A 15,402-nucleotide genomic window follows, 5' to 3' on the forward strand; every position below is an offset into this window, starting at 1 on the left:
CAGCCCCAGTAACAAAGTCAGTACAATATAGTACCATTCCTTACAAAAATAACATATGAAAGAATCACATGCTTGCATGATGCTTGATTCTGGAACAACAGAGGCCTCACAATAGCCTTACCAGTGACCCACCTCAGACAAATCCTGACTGTGAGGTAAGGTTAGATGGAAGAGAGCTGATTTATTTAACACTCCCATTCAGTCCAGTATCAGCAATGCTCCTGTATCAAGATGTACGACAAATATTTCACATCTAAAACGCTCTGTACAAGCATGCAGGAGAACGACAAAACTGGAGCCAGAGAGACTATGAGCCACTATTATCCAAGAAATTTGTCCAGATAATACCCATAATTGTAGTAGTGCAAAATGCCTGATCTATGCAATACAAGTTCAGCAGAAAAGGTGATGGGTGTAGCAGTTAGAGAAGTACTAACAATACAAGCAGGTTAGATTTCAAAGATTAGAAGTGTGTGGGCAGGACAGGAATTAACAAGAATCTTTAGTGATTAAGGCAGCTTTCTCAAGAGATCTTTTCAACCCCTCCAAATGACTTCCTCACCAAAGCAGGCAGAGTGTGTATCTTATGAATTAGCTCAACCAGAAGTTACAGTTTTGATGCAGGAAAATAGAGTGAAATCCTGTAGATGACTTGTGAAGAAGGTCAGGCTAAGTATCTAGCCATCCATTTCTGGCAATCAAGTGTCCTGTGTGAAACTATTCATAGCTGTTAAGGTTTGGTTACAGACTAGATCGTATCCAGTGAAATTTCAGTAAGCTAAATAGAGTATGGTTATAAACTGTGTTGTAGAAGCTATAGCAGTACAGTATGGCTTGGGACTGAGAATTGTAGAGCTTGATCACTGTAATATAGCTTCTTAATCATAAATACTGTGGGGTTTTTATTGAGTTATTAGAAACAACAATAAAAACCCAAGCTGTTTTAATAGATACACATCATATAAACTGCTGTGAAATTGAGATGGTTATTACTCATTTGCTATAGTTAGAGTAAATTGTGTTGTGATACTTAGCAAACCGCTATACCTACAATTCTGCAGTCTTGTCACAAGTGAGGACTACACCATATGATAGCATAGCCTGTAAAAAACAAAGCTCATAGTAAGAACGCATCACTTAGAGTTCTTTAGATCCTAGCTGACTTTTTTTTTCCCCCTAGGAAAAGTTGTTGGATTGAAATGTCTCAGTGAGTTGCTGACTGTTTTCAATATTCAACCATAACTCAACAATACGGGAGTTTGTAGTACATGAAAATGTGTTCCATCGAGGAGTTATCAATAAAGAAACTCCAAACAGACAGTTAAAGGCTTCTTCAGAGAATCCTGTGAGCCATGTGCTCTACCTGTAAAAATAGACTGGCTCCAGTTTACCTCAGCACCCGGCTGTCTCTTGAGTCTCACTTGGCTGCAGGGAAGGAAAGTTACTCTTTGCAGACCTGATGCTAACCCACCCACAGTAAACAAAAGTTCCTCCACTTCATCTACAGACACAAGTAAGTGCCTTCTCACAGTGTTTCATATCAAATTCCTGAATGTTAGAAATGAATATTGAAACAAAACAAAACCAAGCCAACGCTGTTGTTTATTGTAGTACTGACTTTTTGAAAGCAAATGGCTACATAGCAGTATTTGAGATATCAGTTATTTTTCTGCATATTGGAAAGCCTGCAGCACCCAAGATACCACCATGGGTAGCAGCCAATCCTGAGATGCCTGTGAAAGGACAGGCAGCCTCCCTCCCCTAAAGCCAAATGTGGCCTCATCACCTCTCCCATCTGTGCCTGAGTAGCAAATAGGAACCAGCTGTGTAACATGCACAGCCCACCCAGCAGCAGGCAAGAGGCTGTCCTGGAGAACTTTTAGAGAAATTGTGATAGAAACAAAGAATGAACAAAGCACCTCTGGCACAGAGAGCAGGAAGAGGACCAGGGAAAGCACTGAAGTAGGTTCTGCCTTTGAAAGGCTGGTGTAGAGCAGGATGGAGAGGCATGAGCACAGTGCTTCAAACTGCTGCTTGGACTGCCTATATAAGTCACTCACAGTAAGGAAAAGGAAGGAGCAACCCCTGTTGCAAATACACATATTCTGGACTGGGACCTGGAAGAGCAGGTGTAAGCCTATGGAAAACAAGGTAAGAGAACCAGAAATAAAATGATACAAACATAGGGACACAAGAACATGGAATAGCCCCAAATTTCTTTGAACTTTTGTGAGAACATGTTTGAAAGTTCCAGTGAGGTATGTGGGAGATGCTCCTTTACAGGTGTAGTATTATTCCTGATCAGAGAGAAACAAGTCAGAGCAGTAGAAACAGTTTTGTCACCATAACTATTTACAGTAAGGATTTTTGCCGATACTGCTATGGCAGGCACTATCATGCCTCATTACACACCTGACCCAGCTAGCAAAAACTTTAAATATTGTTTTAGCTTTAGTAACTGTTGCCACCTGGCAAAGGATGGCAAACACCCTGCCATCTTCTAGGGTAAGCTCATTGTGAGTCAGAATGTGGAAGTCTCTCATTTCTGCTGCACTGAACAGAAATACCCTACGACAGGGAGTTTGAGATGTTGTGTGTCTACACAGGACACTCGTATTTTGAACCAAATGAACGAATATGGCCATAGTTACCTGCATGTGGTTTCTTATAGCCCCTCCAGCTGGGGCTATTAACCTTACATCTTGAAAGAGTCTGCCCTACAATTGCTCCTAATGTTAGTGCAGCACCAGTCACTTCTGTACAACTTTGTCTGCAGAAAATACCCCCCTTAAACTATCTTGCATTTGCTCCCTGAAAGCCACATTCTGCTGGCAAAAGTTTGGGTCTTTTTTGACTAGAGCTTTGATCACTAAAACTATGCCTCTATCAAGGGTTTCTACTGGCACAAAGTACACCTTTGTTACAGACTTTTGGCACCACACCAAAATGCAAGTCTGTATAAGAGAAGAGGGGGATGGAGTCAGAAAGTTATGTAACATACAGCAATACTGAATATCACTTCATGTTCTACCATGTGCTTATGTCTATATGTCCAACGCATACCACCTGCTTTTCCTTTCACACATGCAAGGCCTAGGCTTGCAGATGGACACCCGAGAGACTCAGAAGGATGGGTATGAAACTATGAAAATGAATTAATGGATTAGTAATTAGACTTCACGAGGTGTGTGGATTGAAACAGTAAGTCACAGAGTTGTATTCAAGTAATAAGACAATCAGAAGCACGTCTTTACTTTCAAATAACTATTTCTGCTGTAAAAAATACTGCTGTATGTGTATACACACACAGTGTCTTGCAAACTTCAAATTTTCTACTATTTTCTTTGTCTTTTTGATGTTTTAGGTATAGGTGGTTTGAAATTTTTATGTTGCTAAAACTGCCACTTAATGTAGAGCTCAAAGGCTAACCAAAGTTATCTTAGACTATATTGTGGGCACAATACACTTCAAAATAATTTTCGTATAGGTTAGCTCAATAAAAATGACTCTTACACTTCAAAAATAAATGCATGTTCCACAGTAACTCCTTATTTCTGTCAGGATTTAGTTATATCAGCCAGATAAGGTAAAGCAAGCACTTTTGGAGACAGGAATTTATCATCATTTGTATGGCTTTGATGCATATGACAACTACTAAAATTTCCCAGGCTCATAATTAATAATGCTGGCACTGAGAAAGAGGGAGAGAGAAGTGATTAGGAGAGGTAGCATTTTACTATATTGAAGCCAAGTAAGATTGGTAAGGACAAAGGCTACTTGAGGAAGAGTCATTTAAAAAATGACATAGCACAGAGACATTTTCATATTTTTCTCAATAAAAATAAAACTAGAAGATGACAGCTGAGAATTGACCCATTAGAGATAAGACAAAGACTTGTCCCAGGAATGACTAGGGGGGGAAAAGAGGCAGGGGCACGGCAGGTAAAAGTCTTAACAGCTTAGAATCAGTAAGTTAATATTTTATACAAACTTTTTTTCATAGCCTCAGTTGCTATTAAGGGATTAAATCAAGACTTCTTGCCACAAATAAAGTATTTTGTAATTTTATTTATGATACCCTCAGCCTCTTTGTCACCACCTGTAAAAGATATGTGAAAGGTTTTACTAGTTTGTCTACATTTAAAGAGACAACAGAACATCATTTTGTAACTTGGTAATGTGTGGTTGGGGGGGTCTTTTATTGTAGAGAAAAGGATTATTGGCTTACAATTTTTTTTTTTTAAAAACATCTGTCTATGAAAGCAGACCGCTAATGAAACATTGTATTCCATCCAACTTTCTAGGACATTGTTGAGAAAGCTTAGTTCTGAATTTCTAAAATACTGATTACTAGTACAAGTATGCTAGATTTTGAGATCTATTTTATTCTTCAAGGTAACATAAAAGTTGTCTACAGCTACTTCAATAGTTGGGGTGAAACAGAGCAATCATCTGAAATATTAAAAGGATGCCATTTGTCACAGTGCGCCATACCACAGGGTTTTTTTACCTTCTTTTGTACTTGGCAGGACTACTAGAAAGTCTTCACTGTCTTTTATCAGTAGATTACCAATATACAATGAAGAGTGTTTAGTCCCTATCTAAAAATACCCATATATTGGGGGAATGCTGCATTTCTTTTCAAACTATTTTACTGTAGAGAAAAGGATGCCTGTGATCAAACATAGACTATATAGAAACAAAAGAGCATGTTATTCCCTTTACTCCTTCTACTGCAATTAAATCCAAGAAGAAACCAAATTACGGAGTGAGAGGCAAATTTCACATCAGGATAATAAGCAAGGATGTATAATACTAAATTAGAACAGAAGCTTCCCTGATTTTTCAGATTTTTGCTTGTCTTTTTCAGAAGTAGAATAGGAGCTGGAAGATACACTCCTCTTTTGTAGCATTTCTATCAGTGTTAAAGTACTCTAGTTGGTTGCTGATTCATAGAAAGAACTCCTTCAGCTTGATCAGCCCAACTTAGGAGTCAGTGAGTAGGAAAGAGGGGGAAAAGAAGGGCAAAATCTTCTTAAAGTATTATGTCAAAGGTACCTTGCCTTTGAACTCACTCTGTCAGGATGGGATGAGAAGCAGTAGATCCTAAGGCTGGACCCTGTAAATGATGTTAGTAGTAGCCAGGGAAAGGGGGGAGGTCAACATTCCAGCTAAATACTTTCTTCCTAATAGGCAAAAGTATTCAGCTGATGAATGGTACCAACCTTCACACTTCTACCAAATTACTAATTAAATCCCTACCACACCCACAATTAATACAAAATTGCACTCCAGAATCAGATGGATTCTATTAGTGCCTTCTAAATTACATCTAACACAGAAAATACCCAGTGTATTAAAACAGCATTTGCTGTACCTACTACTCAGTCATTTGTCATTAGGTTTTATTCTCAGTCTTTCCTGCTGTCATCCCTTTTAAGTATTCCTAAAATCCAGTTGGTTAAAGCTGAAATTTGAAAGTATTCATGGTGTATTTGGTTTGTTCTGTAACTTTAGCCACATGGCAATTTTAATTTCAGCTCATAGTACTGAAGACAAACAAATTATAACTTGAGGGAGCAAATGTTTTCAGTGTTGTTTCAGTTATTTTTAATCTGTCAGATTCAGGGACTTCCTCATGGTTCTTGAATGAGAGAAATTTGAAGATACTGGCCTGTCACTGTGGTTCCTGCCAAAAAGGCAGATGGAAAACTCAAGAGCTGTAGTAGCTGCAGTGATGAGCAGGGACAGTTGAGAAAAGCAAGCAACCTTGGAGTGAATCGTTTATGAAACATCCATTTTTTAGACACCAGTACTTCTCTCTTTTTTTATAGATAAAAATAATTGTGTCTGCTATGGTCATGTTTTCTCCTCAAACAAAGATTACAGTCACTCTTGTCTGCATATTTTATTGCTGAAGTGCTTAACAACAAGCAAGCCACTGGGGTTATAAATGGAAGACAATGAATAGTCTCCCCTTGAAAAGTATAAGGCTAGCTGTTTATCATAGAATGGTTTGGGTTGGAAGGGACCTTCAAAGGTCATCTAGTCCAAACTCCCTGCAATGACCAGGGACATCTTCAACTAGATCAGGTCACTCAGAGCCCCATCCAACCTGATCTTGAATGTTTCCAGGGATGGGGCATCTACCACCTCTCTGGGCAACCTGTGCCAGTGGTTTGGGTATCAATACAGGCTGGGGGATGACGTGATTGAGAGCATCCCTGCGGAGAAGGACTTGGGGGTACTGGTGGATGAAAAGCTGGACATGAGCTGGCAATGTGTGCTCACAGCCCAGAAAGCCAACTGTATCCTGGGCTGCATCAAAAGAACTGTGGCCAGCAGGTCGGGGGAGGTGATTCTCCCCCTCTACTCTGCTCTGGTGAGACCCCACGTGGAGTACTGTGTCCAGCTCTGCGGTCCTCAGCACAGGAAAGACATGGACCTGTTGGAGCGGGTCCAGAGGAGGGCCACAGAACTGATCAGAGGGATGGAACACCTCTCTTGTGAGGACAAGCTGAGAGTTGCATTGTTCAGACTGGAGAAGAGAAGGCTCCCGGGAGATCTTATTATGTGGGCAACTACATTTTTACCTGATTCTTTTATATGTCACACTGAAGGCAGTGCAGTTACTGATCCAATTTTAGGAATAGTGTCATTTTCTGTCTCTTTAAATTTATCTTCTTTTATTTTTATTTTGAAAATGGTATTTTTTATGGGTTTTGGAAAAGATGGAAGTAGAAGGCATATTAGCTTCAGCAAGAGATACACAGAGACACTGTAGGTGGGGGTGGATGTAACAACGTGTAGATTATTTCTGTGGATACACAGCACACTTCAGGGAAGATATTTTGTTGGTTCCCCATTAATACCAGTTATTAATATTACATTCTTTTATTATGAAATTTATTTGGCTTGCAAATGCCATGGGTAGGGTTGTTTTTTTTCTGAATAAGCAGTTAAGTGATTTGAAACCATTTGTATGGTATATATAACAGGAAATATCTTATGTATGTATTTGCAAGGCTGCTAGTGAGCATGTAAAACATATTTTCAGACCAGTCTGTTCTGAATTTGTCAACTGTTTATTGGGGAATTAATTATATAGGAGAACCTTTCAAATGAAAATACAATGCCAATCTTTTTGAGGCCTTTTGAAATGTTTTTTGTAAATCTCTTCAGTTAAAGGATGTGTTACTCTGTAAAACTGGCAAATTCACTATCGTTGAAGCTTAACAGATATTTTAAACTTGGCTAGGAACAGTATCTTTTACTGATGTGCACTGTTAAAAAACTGCTCATTACACAGGTATATCTCTGACATTATGAATTCAGGGAAGTTGCCCTTCCAGCAAAGCTTTTTCCACACCATCAGCAGAGTCTCTGTGACACTCCATATTACAGATAGCTACTGACATAGATGAGAGCTTTGCCTTAAACAGCCTTACATAGCACAGTTTTCTATTCCGTACTTGAACTGGCTAGTATGCTCATCTCATTTGTGTTTTATAAAATTGCACCAAAAATTCAATGCAGTTTGTTATTTTGCATGGAAGTGGCTCAAAGTTTTCCTGCTAAATGATGAAAGAAACACTGAAGGACTTGCATCATGTGTTTGGTCTGAATCCCTCTTTAAATCAAATCTCCCAAATACACTAAGGAATGCAAAATAGGCAGCTAGATCAAATAGATGATTAACAACAGTCTTATAGTTAGAAAAATGGGTGAATTCTATGATAAGCAACTCGGGTTTATTCATATTTCATGTGTCAGAAAGCAATCTGAAAAATAAAAGCACCAGAGTAATAGGTGAAAAGTTAGTTATAAATGCGTCAATCAGGGCTTCTAGTGAAGGAAGCGTCACTCCAAAGGGCTCTGAAAGCAATTACTGTGCTCAGGTTATGGCATGTGACCACTGGTGGTCTGTGTTGGCACTGGGGGCTGTGGGGTAATTTAAATTACCGACACAGTGGTGGCTCGTTTCCTTGAAGTACCGGGAAGTGAATTGCATATTCCTTTCTTTGGCTTCCTGAGTTTCATAGTCAAGGGGCATATACTACGATAACTCAACGGTGATTTGATGGAGATGCATGAAACCAAATGGAGACAGTAAACTGGGATCAGTTGTTCACACTCTTATTTCTGTACAAGAATGAAGTGGATCAAGTGAAGGTGGTAAGAGCCAGTTTCAAAACAAAGAGAAGGGCAGGGTTCCCTATGCAACAAGTAATTGAGCTGTGGAACCCCCCAGCAAAGAAGTTGTGGATGCTAAAAGTTTGGATGAATTCAAGAAATGAGTTAATGGAAGAAATGTCTGTGAAGGGATGCTAAATTTATAGAAACATCATCCAAGTCAGGAATTACCTAGGCCAAAAATAGTTAACACGAGTTCTACTTTCAAAGCTAAACCAGTTAGAAGAGTTTACCTTAAAAGTGCTCATTACCACTCTTGGAGGTAGGATATTGGCTCTCATGACCTTTGTCTGATACAGTACTGCTTTTCTGATGTTAAAATGTTACTTATTTTCACTTTGCAGCTTGTACTGTCAGAGGAGTTTGGGTCACTGCTGCAGCCCAGCTTATGTAAGATTTATTATAAAACCAAGTCCCTTAGGGGCCCCAGGGCTTGAAATACTTACCTGCTCAAGAAGAAGGAGGGAACTCACTATGATATTTTTTTAAACAGATGTGTTCTGATCTGGCTTATCTTCTAACCATGATTGGTTGGCATCTTGCAGCCTCACCCACTCAACTGACCTGCTAAAATACATACTGAATTTCTGTCAAACTGTATGACCTTGGAATATTTTGTCAGCGGTTCTAGAATTTACAGCATCTTTACACAGTTAAGTGGAAATTAGAATCTGGTGGTGCGGTTTTGCTTAGGTATTGGCTTTCATTGCTTTATTTCCTTCGTTCTCCCCCTTTTTTATGAGAGTAGCATAATCAATTTATGAGACCAGCAAGTTATTCATAGGTGCTGTGATACCCAACAGGTCTGAGTTTTCTTTGTTTCAGGAGTCACCTTGGTTTGGTTTGTGTCTTAATAAAAACTAGCTTTAGAACTTGGAAGGTTTTGGTGGTGTAACTGTGCTCACTTTCCTGGTGCATATTTATTTTAGAGGGTAAGCATTCAGGTCAGGGGCTTTGTCTTGCATGCCTATACAGAGCATTTTCTGCTTTTACACTGGGGTTTGTGTAAATATCCAAGAATATAGCTTGTTGTCTGCACAGGATGTTAGAGTGCTTTATCTGAAGGTTAATGAAGTCCTTCTCCCAACACATCTGACAGTTGACATTAGCCCTATTTTTAAGTTCTGAGCAAGAGGACATGCAGGTTAAACAGCTCACACAAAGTCACACATTAATTCTGTGGCAGATCTAGGAGGTTTTGGCTTCCAAGATAACTACAAAGCTTTACTTTCAGTGCTGAGCATCTTGTACATAAATGTTAGTGAATGCAGTTAATACTTACCTAAAACCATTTTGATTAAAAATACTAGATTACCCAGGTAAATACTCCAAATGAGCCTATAGGGTTAAGGTTTCTTAAGCTCCAGAATAAAAAAGGGGGGTTTTGTGTAATAACTTTTATTTTAAAGTTAATGCTATGAAGGAGAAAACATAGATGCTTTCCATTCACTCTAGTTTACTATCACTGAACTTTGTAGATATGGGGCACTGAAGGGCTTGAAGTCCTATGAAGTTCAGTTGTTCATTGGCCTAACAATCCTGAGAAGCTAGGGCTTAGATTCTGCTTTTATTTGAAGAAGGAAATTTAACTTTGGGAGCAAACTGTGACAGGTAGATTATTTTCATAAGCTCCGTGCCTCTTACAGGCAACTCTGCACATCTGGTTGAATGAGTCCAAGGTTTATGGTAATGCCTGGATATTTACACATAAGAAGAGAAAGGATAGGAAATCTGCACTTTTCCATAATGACTGCAGTTGGTAAATACACACTGTGTATGCTTATGCATGTATGTGGGTGTATGGATAAGTGGATGGGCATAGGTCATTTTCCTTGCTGAGAAACAAATGTTCTCCTACTTTTGGTTCCCATGGAAACCAGCAGGAACATATGGATTCATCCTATGCATACCCTACATTCAGGCTCTAAGTGCCACAGGATCCACAGCACAGGAATAATATGTCTGCTATCCCTAGATGTTCAAAATCATGATTCCTTGGGCAAAAGATTGGATGTCTATAACTTTTCTTAGTGTCCTGGTTTCAGCTGGGATAGAGTTAACTGTCTTCCTAGTAGCTGGTACAGTGCTATGTTTTGAGTTCAGTATGTGAAGAATGTTGATAACACTGATGTTTTCAGTTGTTGCTCAGTAGTGTTTAGACTAATGTCAAGGATTTTTCAGCTTCTCATACCCAGCCAGTGAGAAAGCTGGAGGGGCACAAGAAGTTGGCACAGGACACAGCCAGGGCACCTGACCCAAACTGGCCAACGGTGTATTCCATACCATGTGACGTCCCATCCAGTTTAGGAACGGGGAAGTGGGGGGGGGCAGGGATTCACCGCTCGGGGACTGGCTGGGTGTCGGTCGGCGGGTGGTGAGCAATTGCACTGTGCATCATTTGTACATTCCAATCCTTTCATTATTGCTGTTGTCATTTTATTAGTGTTATCATTATCATTATTAGTTTCTTCTTTTCTGTTCTATTAAACCGTTCTTATCTCAACCCACGGGTTTTGCTTCTTTTCCCGATTTTCCCCCCCATCCCACTGAGTGGGGGGGAGTGAGTGAGCGGCTGCGTGGTGTTTAGTTGCTGGCTGGGGTTAAACCACGACACTTAGTAACTAAAAAATCATCTAAGAGAGGTTCAGCCTTTGGGAATAAAGCTTTGGTCATTTTGTTGTTGTTTACACTGCCAAAAAATGCCGCTGTGTGTAGAGATGGATTTGCATGGGAATTCATTCTGATTTTGCAAAATACGATCAGCTGAAAAAATTAAGATGAAAAAAAAAAAAAAAGAGTGCATTGGCTCATTCCAGGCCCACTGTTCCAGAATGTGGGATTCTAGTACCTGGAGAACCTGTACCAATGCAAACTTGTAAGGACTTTAGGCAGCAACACTGTAAGTGGTAGCCGAGCAAGTGTTCGAGGGATTTACATTTTGGATTTAAGCACCTAAGGAACAATTAAGCCATATTTGCATGCCAGAATTCTCTACCAGATGGACAATATATGTGATGTGACTAAGGCTAGCTTAACATTGAGAGTAGCAGAGAAAAATATTGCAGAACATGACTCAATCCAAATGCAACCATAGAATAGATGATTTTGTGGACATATTTTAAACAACTGCTGAGAATTATTTTAAAGCCCAAGCCATCAGAAATACTGATCTGCCCCAGGCAGAAGTGAGAAAGATGAACATTTTTGTGGTTAAGACTTGGATTTTTGCTGATGTCTGGTAAGTCAATAAGAGAGGAGATGCAACTTCTGCTTCTATCACGGGAAGACATGTCTGCTGGTTTTCTTTGCTGTTCTCTTAATAGCTACAGCTCTTTCAGAGTTCAGTGAAGCATTCCAGCCCTAATGGAATTGCAGCTTGGTGCTGAAATCTCTCATTAGAAAGTCTTTCAGTCTCATGGTCCCCTTCCTCTTCCTCTGGTGCAATGAAGATGGCTTCTTTGGTGGCTGTTGACTCTGCTAGATGAGCTAGAGATTCAAGTCATAACAACTCACCTTCTTTACCTGTTCTTTTTCTAATATCCCCAGTTCATTTCTCAAACTATCATTCAATTGAATTTAAGTCAAAAAACTCTTCAGCTCAGTGTATCCCTAAACCTTACGTCGTCTGAGTTTCAAAAAAATCAGTTCACATAGTATGTTTGGTGGTGCTTTCCATCTCCATCACTATAGGATAAAGCCATTTTGGGAGAGGCTTAACCTCTTTGTTTCCATGGCAGAAAGGCCATCAAGTTAACTAGACTCAGAGGCTGTTGCACTGAATAGGAGGACTATATTAAGCCTTTTCTGCAAAGGTCAAGCTGCATCCATGACCTGAACATTCTTCAGGAGACAGGCAACCTTAGAGCACCTCTGATGAGTCTCTGTTGCCGAGACTTGTCTCAAGTTTTGTACACACCTTTGCTAAGTAGTATGCTTTGTGGAAGTTACCATGCCTGATACAGCTCTCTGAAAGGTGACTTTCCAGTTACCGTTCTAGGAAATCTTCATGTTCGTAATCTATGCAGGTTACGTTTATACTGGTAACAATCACCCAGCTGTGCACGTGAACAATCACTGCAAAAAAATAGAGAGGTTACTTTGACTTACTTTGACATTTTTTGAGAATTCCTATGCCTACATGTATTTTTTTAGTCCTGGTGTCTTTCTGTTTTGCGTTGGAGTTCTACCAGGATATAATCCAGGATCTGGGATTGAGCTTCACTCGTACAAGAGTGCACCTGTGATGGTAAGATATGCACAGTGTTCAGACACTGGTAGGGCTAAAATGTCTCTAGCTTGTTCTGCTTGTGCCCACCTATGGTGTGAATGTATTGACAAACTATGCATCCCAAACAATGTCTTGATATTTTTGATTGCTATAGAAATCTTAGTTGGCATTTTTATCTTCATTCTAGCAACTGCCACTTAGAGACATATCATGTCTACTGTATCCTTGGGGGATTGTTACATGGAAATATATAAATATGAAGATAAGGGTCATTGCTCTTGTTAGAATAATATTTCTTTAAATGTATAAAATTTCTGAATTCTCAGAAGCAGGGATGTTTTGGTAAGAGAGATGAAGGTAAATTTATTTTAGAAGAATAGGTAAAAAAATATAAACAGGTCATACAGTTTGTTACTATCACATATTTTTCCCTCGTTCATTCTAAAAATGTAATAAAATCATCTCTCTCTACTCAGTTTTTTTGCTTTTTCATTTATAAAACTTTTTTTTTTTTTCCTCCTGATATTTGCTCCTTTGTCTCACACCTGCCTTGTCACATTTGCTCATTTTGATTTTAGGGGATGAAGAAGCTCTTTTTATTGTCTGCTTTCTTATCAGATTAGCTTCTTAAATTGTTGCTGTAGAATAGTTAAGGAATATGGCTTTCATCTGAAATAATTGGCAGGTTGCATCAATCCCTGGTTGAGGGAGAAAGGAAGTTGTACGTGCATATTGCACATAAAATTCTTGTAGTGTAAAATCTCTTTGCCTGTATACTTCTTGGTTTAGATATTTTCTGTGTTATTACTTTGATACGATTCACTCACGTTGTTAAATATCTTGTGTTCAACAAATAATAAAAGCATTCTTTAAAAGTGTTGCAATTTCATAACCTTCTCCGTGCCGACTTCTTCACTTATCTACTTGTCTCTGGTCCCAAATCAAGAATATGTTTAAAATGACTGGTAGGAGAGGAGGTCCACAGAATTTAATGAGGCTATTAACAAACTTGAATCTAGGTAATTGCTTAAATACATTCCTGAATGCAGAACTCACAAAATAAAAGGACTGTATTAATAGATCATTAAGAAGCAATTAACCTTTTTTCTTCTGACTGTGAGACCTGTGATCATGATAGCATTAATTCCTTATAGCTTAGCATGAGACTCTTCCTATATGTCCTCTTATATGTGCTCTTTTCATAGGATTCCATTCAAACCTGATATTGAAGGTATGCTGTAAAATGTTTTCATGATATACATACTATAATTCATAAGAAACTGTAACGCTAAGAGAGGTGACTAACTTTGGCATAGTTTATGGGCAAACTCCTGGCATACGTTCTACTTTGTTACACTGGTATATAAAAAAGGGTAACTAATTTTGCTTCACTGGAGCTGTTCCAGATACTGATGGAAATGAGGTTAGAACTTATTTGCCCAGTTATAAATAAATTGAATAGCCATGCTAAGTGTGAAGAATAGCTAAAACGCAGCCAAATTAGTACTCTAATAGAAAGTTGTCCATAAACATTAACAAGAATTCTTTCAATATGTCCATAGTACAGTTGGGACTGTGCTTGCTCCAAATACCTGACACAATTCTGATACAGCTGAACGTAATGAAGGAAAAACAACCTTGGAAGTACCACTTGTAATGGAGGAAATATGAACTGCTTTGGACCCGCTTATGATCGCTATAAAACACTATTGATTTAATTGAATTAAATGTTATTTAGGACTTCGGTGGGTAAGCTGAAGTTGTGGACACGGATTTCCTATAATGCAGTCATGAATTTATATATAATATGTATAAATCTTAAATATATATGGATGCATGTAGAATTTATACATGCATTAACGAATATTTTTATATGGGATATATCCATAGTCAAAGAGAAAAATACTCTGTTCTGTGGGTTTGAAAGAAAACCTGTGCATTGCAATTTTTTGGTTGGTTTCTTTTACCAAGACTTGCACTCTGACAGGATTAAACACACAAGCTTCTTTAACTTTGTTGGCTTCTAGATTTATATTCATGTGGAAAGTGATTGTTTTGTTACATTGATATGTTCAGATTTAAGTGCGAGACAGAATGGCTGTCTAGTGCTGTCACTGGAAAGACTGAAACTTTAATTAAATTATTTAACTGAGCTTTACAGTTAAAGGCAAAGTATAGAATGTGAAACATCATAAAATTCATCTTTCCAATGAAATAATAGTGATCAACTAATCATTCTTTGACAACTTGTGGGATACTTAATAATTTCAAGGATCATAAAATGTTGAGATCTAAAAAGTCAAATGATACTCAGTCCTAGGTGTAAGAGCTAGATTAGTTGAAGGTGAGTGGCAGGCTTTAGGATTTAACTACTCTCAGAAAACTCCCAATATCATTACACTGTTCTATTGCATATACTATTTTCTGTACTTTAAGACTGATATTTTCAGTGTAAAGTTTACCAATGTGATGAAGAACCAACAGGGAAAAGCTAGTTAAAAGATAAAGCCAAAAGCAGTGCCTGTAAAAGAGCACATTAACAGAAAATTGGCAGAGGATTTTCCTGTCCGCACTGGCTTACTGGGTCTGCCAATAAGCAGACTGCATTAACCCAAATAGGCCTCCATGCTGGCATTGCTTTCCTGCTGGGACGGTCCATGACAGCACAGATACCTCTGCACAGCACTGAAGCCTTGTAATCAGGTCAACTGGATGACCAGTTGGGTTTTATATCTGATTAAGAAGATTAAAGATGAAAAGATACATCTTATTTAAGACCTTAGAATTCTGTGAGGCTTCTATGTGCACTTCTATTTGAGGAATTTTCTTATCCGTATGAATTCTCCTTTGCTTTATGTCATGATAAACCAGTTGTTCCTCTTTGCCAGTCTTTTTGCTTGCTCGATTTGCAATTAAATCCAGCAGTCTGTATCTTTTATTGGTGCTCTTCTTGGTCTTCCTCTCTTCCTCTTTTCCATACT

At 38.7% G+C, this 15,402-nt stretch overlaps 1 long non-coding RNA gene across 1 annotated transcript in view; it reads left to right on the forward strand.

Annotated features, from left to right (window-relative positions):
- The first annotated feature begins 1,385 nt into the window (after window positions 1-1,385).
- LOC128147415 (uncharacterized) overlaps window positions 1,386-15,402 on the forward strand; it is a 45,786-nt gene continuing 31,769 nt past the window's right edge. Inside the window, exon 1 of the long non-coding RNA XR_008237017.1 lies at window positions 1,386-2,151. This is a non-coding gene — a long non-coding RNA (uncharacterized LOC128147415). The remainder of the gene's footprint in view (window positions 2,152-15,402) is intronic.

Source organism: Harpia harpyja, chromosome 10 (assembly GCF_026419915.1).
Source record: "Harpia harpyja isolate bHarHar1 chromosome 10, bHarHar1 primary haplotype, whole genome shotgun sequence".
In the NCBI taxonomy this organism is placed as follows: domain Eukaryota; kingdom Metazoa; phylum Chordata; class Aves; order Accipitriformes; family Accipitridae; genus Harpia; species Harpia harpyja.